At 54.9% G+C, this 5,856-nt stretch overlaps 1 protein-coding gene; it reads right to left on the reverse strand.

Moving 5' to 3' along the window:
- Positions 1-5,856, reverse strand: part of RBFOX3 (RNA binding fox-1 homolog 3) — a 422,918-nt gene that overhangs the window by 369,951 nt on the left and 47,111 nt on the right.

Here is a 5,856-nt window from a genome sequence, read left to right on the forward strand (position 1 = left end):
GGGGGGAAGCAGCCACACACTCAGCACGGACACGTCAGGAAAGCAAATGCCCATCGTTGCAGTATCACCAATTCACAGAGAGAGTCACACACGTATCCTCCAACTCAAGGGCAAACTTGCAGAGAGATGGCAGGCATGGCCAGGGGATTCTGGAAGAGTCAAAAGAATAAGGATTCTATGTGCATTCTTCTTAATTGTCCTAGGAAAGGTCTGCGGTGAGAAAGAAAAATGTCCTCGCTGGCAGCCATGCTGGAAAGTTGTCCCAGACCCCGCAGAAAGGCTTTTGTGGTGAGGACAAGGGGAACGGGCTCCCCAGCAAACAAAGGTCATCATCCAGCTTCTGCTCCCTGTTGTCCGTCATGACAACAGGCGACGTGGCGTGGGCTGTCCACAAGCGCTGCTTATAATATGACACCACCGAAAATAATAAGTCTCCTTAGATTTCCCCAGCCCTTCTCTTTTCTGCTAAGATCCCAAAACACTTGACTACTGTACCCATGGATGGCACCCCTACAAAGCAGCAGCGAGCGCAATCAAGTCCATTATGGGCCGCTCAGGGAGCGCGGCGGGGAAGGTGGTGAACCACAGCCCCACCCCCAGTCGACAAGAAGCCTATGTAGGCAGCCCTTCGCGCCCCGTTTCTACCTCACCTGTCCCTGCAGCGGGGGCCCCGGCCGTGCCTAACGGAACCGCGGTGGTCCCTTCAATGAGGAAGAGTCAGCATTCCAGAAAGACACACACGCTTCATGTTTATTGCTAATGGTTTTTGCAGGACCATGCTTTGGTTTGCCACTCATCTCCGCACTGAAGGCACAGGTGGGACAGAGTTTCTCTATGAGCAAGCGCTATGGTGGCGATCCACGGACTCAGAGGAGCCTGGGAAGGGTGGTGGCGGGGGTGGGGTCAAAATTCTTCTTCCTTTCACTGCCACTCGTGGAAAACCCAGCTGGCAATGACCTAGGGCCCCCAACTCTTAAAATCCAAAGCCACTCCTGCAAAAGCAAAGAACCCAGTTGCAGCACCCCCCAACTGTGGTTCTTCAGATGGCCCCCCCTCCAAGGAGCACAAGCATGAGGAGGGAGAGGTGGCCCACTGAGGCAACACAGCATGAGCAGACAAGAGCCCTCCACTCTCCCAGGGCCCAGGTGAGGGCGAGCCCTGGGTCCACGGCCCCACAGACAGAACCTGACTCGTGTCCCTCTGCCTGGCCTCTTCCTGAGAGCATGAGCCGCTGGGCTGCTCCTGGGGATGCCTCCTGGCCACCCACGTAAGAGATACTACAGAGAGACACTCACTCATTTCCATCTTGGCATCTGGAACCATTTGAGCACCATGTCATCTCCTTGTGGCCACAGGAGACAGTGCGGAGTCCACGTCCTTAACTTGGACACGATGAACATGCCTGTGGCAGGAGGAGGCCCCAGAGAAGGCCGCGCTCCCCACCAGCCGCCGTGTGCCTACTAAGTGCCAGCTCCTTGACAGCGGCTGCCTCCCCACGGCCCAGCTGAGTAAATGGGTTTGAGAGCTCACCCCAGTCACAGGGTGGGGACGTCTGCACTGACCAGCAGTGCTGCCGCCCCAGTGGCCTTGAGGTCTCCAGCAAGGTAATGAACTTACAGCTTTGCTCAGAAGTTGCGCAGCATTTAAATGTGCATCTAAATGTGTGTGTCCTGGGGGTGAAGGGTGGTTCTTAGACGATCAGCCCCAGAGAGGAACGCCAGTGCCATGCAATCTCAGGGAATCCCTGTTAACAAGGACAGTAATGGAGGGTTCAGACTAGACCCCCGGGGAGAGGCAAGGCTGTGAGGATGAGTCAGCAGGCCCTGGTGGAGCCGGACAGGAGCCAGAACACAACCCTTTCTGATCTGCGTTTTTCTCCTTGGGTCCCGAGGTAATGGGACGCAGGGACACACGGGGTGTGCAGCCAGCTGCAGAACCCCTCCTGCCTACTGCCAACAGGAAAGAAAAAAATGTGGGGTGGTGGAGAAGTCACCAGCACGAACTGGGGCTTTAAGGTGCCCAGCAGCAACTACGTACAGACCCGGGAGCACTGCCCTGCAAACAATCCTTAGAAGAAAAGTTCCAGAAGATCTCAGAGTTATTTTCTATTTAATCCAGTAGAGAAACCCCTAATTTATATTCAGCAAGGATTTTAAACTATTCGTTTAGCAAGAAATTACTTCCAAATGTACCTGGGTGTTTGCTCCTCCCTAAATCCCCAGTTGTACCCATCCGCCTTTGTAATACAAGTGAACTCTACGTTCCTCGGCTTTCACAGAGGTTCCCGTTTTTACACACAGAGGCTTCAGTGCTGAGAACAAGGTGCTTCTCTGTGCTCTCATTACCTGGCCTAAAAGAAAACTATCCTGAGACATGGAATCACCAGTCACCTGGGGCCCAAAGATACAAACTGCAGGGGGACAGGGGAAGGGCCCCGGCCCCAGAGGGCCACCTTTCCTGTCCCCCTGCAATTTGTCATCCCTCAGTCTCATTTGGGGGTGTCACAAACAAGGAGACACTGGTGAGCGGGGCTGCAGTGTTCCAGCTGCTCACAGGCAGAACTCCAAATGTGCCCCAGGCTTGTGCAGTACACTGTCCACACAACTGTATTGGTGGCCCTGCGAGAAGGGATCTTTTGGGGGGGGTTGTATTACTTCTTGCTTATATGTTTTGGTGGAAGGAGAATTTTGAAGTGAAACCAAGATGTCTCAGAGAAATAAAGGCACATGGATCCTCCTCTCTTATGTACAAAAGATACAAGTTATGATCTTTTCTGGCCCCCCAAAAGGAACCTGATTAAGTGTGCAGAGTCTGGCTGGTAGCAGGTGTCTGTCCCCAGGCAGTTCCCTCCCCTGCAAGTGGGGCTGTTTTCTAAAAGGGCTAATTTAGACATACGTGCACCTGCCTCTCCTCCTGGTTCCCAGTCACTGCCCAGCGCTGTGCCGGGCCGGAAGGGCTGGCTCACCCCCCACAGCATTCAGCAGACACCTGGCGGACACCTGCACACACGGCACCGATGACCAGGAGCGGACCTCAGAAGCAGCCTGGCATGGCCAGGTACAGTGCACTTGCTTCGCCCATGCCCCTGTTATTCTAGAACCTTGGGGGGAAGATCTCAGCACAGCCACTAACCATAGCAGTAAGTGGGTGAAATTCTGCTAAAAACACATATATTCTCCCTTCTGTTTTTCTGCTGAGACTTTGCTCTGGCTCCCACAGAGAACACCACAGAGTCTAAAGGCCCCAGCCCACAACATGACGGTGATGCTAACAAGTTAGTGGGGTCAGCAGGAACCAGCCCTGAGCTACACAGGAAGAGCGGAGACTACATTCAAAGGAAGCTGTCCCTATCACCCAGCTGAGCACATCTTTAAGGCCCCTAATGTAAAATAAAATTGACATCTTTGCTGGGCCCCGAGGCCCCCACCGGCTGGCCATCCCTCGTGCCTCGAGTCGGCTCTACCTAGACTGGCAACACTTTCCAAAATGCAATTTGTATACTGTGAGCTTCCCCCACCTTTTTAAAGGACACACTTTCAAATAAAGTAGCAGGTGGTATGTTCTTTGTTATCTCAAGTCACCTTCCTTACGTCTATGATTTGGTGGCAGCTCATGTGCTGGAGAAAACTGCTACAGCAAAGTAATTTACTTAGAGCGCTGACGTCAAAACGTATATCCTATACACCAAATCAGCCCTTGTCACGAGGTATTCGACTGAGGACGTTCCTCCCGCTGTCTGCAGAGCCCCCCACAAAGAACAGACCCCACTGTGTACTCAGTTATTACCACCATCCAACTGTTAATTGAAAGCTGTTCTCAGCGCTCACAGGTAACGCCGGCAAAGGGTCACATACGAAGTGCCCGCGTCACTCAGAAAGTACAGGGGAAAACAAGGATGTGAAGGGGGGCAGCAGAGACAGACAGACACACAGACAGCGAGAAGTCGGAGAGATGGACCCAGCATGTTATGAATAAAAGAGACAGTGATGGTTCAGAGAGAACCCTACTGCAGAGGGGTTGCAGAAAAGATGTTGTGGTTGCCTGAATGTTTCATGAACCTGTGAAAATGACGTGCTGCTTTTATAAAAGAACGTGGGGAGACACTGCAGCTCATCAAAAAGACGTAGGTGCAAATGGGATGTGTTCATAAAGCCAGTCCGTGGTGCGGAAGGGAAGGCCTGCCTCGGGCAGGGATTTGGGGAAAGGCAGGCGCCCAAGAAGGAGCATCTCTGTTCAAGGGGGGAAAGTTTCAAGACGGTTTTTCCCCTTCACTGGTTTAAAAATAAAAAATTTCCTCACCCAATGTCAGCTGTGCGTCAGGTTCCATTTGTCTTTGTAACAGAGCATCGAGAAGGAGTGTGGCAATAAATGAGCAGAGAGACAACTGACCACAGACTGCACACACACAGACAGCCGGGCCGGAGGAAGGGCTGCAGGAGGTGAGCCCCACGCTGCAACCCCGGGAAAACACCATTCCCATGTGGAGCTGGGCTCACCGAGCCGTCTCCCACGGCGCGGCCCCTCCACGCCCGATATAGGGCCCTCCGCCCCCCATTCCCCTGACACTTCGGGTGGGACAGGAGCCCCCTTCACGTGTACATTCCTTCACTGCTGATTCCACAAGCATGCACCAAATAGCATGCATGTGCAGGAGGAGGTGGGGATAAATCGGCCTCTATCTCTGCCCTTAACAGCAAAGCGCCTCCAACTTGCACACATCACAGAATGAAGGAGCCTCAGGCCATGGCTGAAGGAGGAGCTGGGAAGAAGTCTGCAAGGTAGAGACAGGCCTGAGCTCTACCAGGCTGGCAAGGATCCACAACAGGGGGTAGCATTGTTTCTGGCTGCTGCCATGTATGTCTCAGACATCCCCAGGTATCAAAGAGCTCCATAATTTCTCTCCATTTCTCCCACAACCCATTGGCAACGATCAAAGTTGAGTAAGTGGCAGGAACACCACAGAAGGCCCACCTGCCTCCTTCCTAAATCTGCCTCTTCACTGGCCCTGGGCTCCCCTAGCTCTGCATGCACCTCAGGAGCCCTCCCCTTCCCCCAGCAGGGTGAGGGCGAGCGCCCGCAGCGCCCCCAGCGGCCCCGTACAATATCAGAGGCAGGAGGGTGAGAGCGTCGGCCTCAGGCCCCTGGCCCTGTCCTTGGTGCTGCCGCTGGGCTGCAAGCCCAGGGAGCCCTAGGTGGCAGGGGGCCACCGGGGCCTCTGCCTTCCCTCCAGCCCAGACTCTGGCCCCTGCGGAAGGGCAGTGAATACACCTAGCTGTGCTTCTGCTCCTGTCGGAGGGCAATGGGCAAGCGGCATTCGCAAAGAAGGCGAGGCAACCAGAGAAGCCAGGCCTGGGGAGGACTTCCTGGATTCCCAGCTTCTCCCAGCATCCTGAGACGACCCAAGGACCCAGGGAGGTGGATGGAGGTCTCTCTAAGCCCCAGGCCCCTGGAGGGTGGATCAGATAAATCATTTAAGTCCTCTTTTTATGGGGGAGGGAACTGCTGTTGGAAATGGGCACCTCATGCCAGAAAACCCCAGCGGCTCCGAGGCAAACAGCCTATACGCCACTGGCAGTCCCTCTTGCACACAGCTGCTTCACCAGGCCCAGACTGGCTGGCCTGGGTGCACCCACGTCACTGGGCCTCTGCTCCCGAAACCCCCAGGGTTTCCCACCTCACCCACGCCATCGCTCTCCCTGAAACTCTCAGAAGGGGAACGAGGGGTTAAGTACTGCTTCCAGTGGCAGTGAGCAGGAGCCCACGCAGGGAGCCGCAGGGAGCCCTCCAGTCCCCCGGAGGGACTGGGGTGGCAGCCTTGGTCCTCAGTGCTGGCTGGTGGAGGCGGGAAGGGGGGGG

This window comes from Ailuropoda melanoleuca, chromosome 13 (assembly GCF_002007445.2).
Source record: "Ailuropoda melanoleuca isolate Jingjing chromosome 13, ASM200744v2, whole genome shotgun sequence".
NCBI classification, from domain to species: Eukaryota; Metazoa; Chordata; class Mammalia; order Carnivora; family Ursidae; genus Ailuropoda; species Ailuropoda melanoleuca.